This window comes from Echinops telfairi, unplaced genomic scaffold, assembly GCF_000313985.2.
Source record: "Echinops telfairi isolate 266 unplaced genomic scaffold, ASM31398v2 ScPeMD7_7453;HRSCAF=8491, whole genome shotgun sequence".
Lineage (NCBI taxonomy): Eukaryota > Metazoa > Chordata > Mammalia > Afrosoricida > Tenrecidae > Echinops > Echinops telfairi.
In genome coordinates, this window is record NW_022111353.1 from 1,518,952 (window position 1) to 1,520,434 (window position 1,483).

Below are 1,483 nucleotides of genomic sequence, written 5' to 3' on the forward strand. Positions count from 1 at the left end.
TACAAATGGCTCAGTACAACTCACTCCAGTGAGAGAGAGTTGTAAGAGACTAGCATCCCTCCAAGTCTCTTCTGCTGCCAGATCTTCCCCTATTTATAGATGGAGGTAGGCTATCTCAGCACAGCAGCCAACCACAAGACAGATCACCAACTGTCAACTAACCACCAGTCCCAACTGTCAGTCCCCAGCTTCAGAGATATCTTAAAGGGACCTCAACTTACAGCGACCCAGTCCACAGGCTAGGCATCGCACAGGTAGTGTGGCCTATAAATTGAGGCACAGAACAAGCAAGGCAGCCGCACACTGCTCCGATGATCAGAGAGCGAGAGACAAGAAAAGCGACACTCATCGAGCCATTTATCTCTCCGCCCTTCAGTTAATCCCACTTGTGTTTATTGGCCAGGCTGGCAAAATAAACTATCTCAACTTCCAAATCCATAATTTTGGAATAGTAGTCATCTGCTTCTTCTAACACTTCGGTGCTTTGGCCTTAAGTCCAAGGGAGTATTTAAATTCCTTTAATCTGTTACAGATAAGTTTAAGATAAAGTCCAGCTCATTTAGTGGGGTTTCCAATTAAGATCCTTCTAGGGTGGCCTATGAAGGATGCTGTGCACTTTAAAAGGATAAGTCCAAACTCCCAGTTGTCTATAATACATGAGCTACATCACTAAAGGCTGTTGTGATAGGTAGGCTTATTGCGCTAACCTGGCCAATGAACACATGTTGAATTAATAAGGTTGCAGTTTAATTGAAGGGCAAAGAGATTAATGGCTCGGCGAGCCTCACCTTTCTGTCTCTTGCTCCCTGATGTCGGACTAGTGTGTGGTTGCTCTAGCTAGTTCTCTGCCTCAACTTGGGAGCTACACTGCCTATGTAACACCCATCCTGTGTACCGTGTCACTATAGTTTGAGGGTCCTTTGAGACCTGCTTCGCCAAACTGCTGGTGTGTACATTACTTGAGCTGGGGACTGTCAGACCCTGCCACCTGGCTGACTGTTGGTGACCCACCCTGCTGTTTGCTGCCTGTGGCCAGACTTCCTGTATTGTTCTACAGAAGACTCAGCTGTCTGCTTCCTTGATTTGCACCCAGCAGCCCTCATGAGTTGAAGGACTGCCAGTATATTAACTGTCTCATGGAAGTGAGTTTAACTGAGCCCTCTGTACTGCTCTGTGGACTCATCAGATGTTTATTTTTTTGTGTTCTATCTCTCTATCCATCTATCTCTCACCGTCATCATCATCATCATCATCATCATTATCATAAGTGTCCTGTTTTTGTTTCTCTAGAGAACCCTGTATTACACAGCAGGGTAGAAACTAGGTCAAAAGTGTTAAATTAGCAACATAATAGCAGGTGTATTCATCTCTCTGGGTGGTGGGGGTCTGTACAAATAAGGTTAACCAATTGAAGGTTGCTTCACCTTGTTTATTTGTCAACAGAAATTAAACCACCTTCTCTGACATAGACATTGATCCCTCC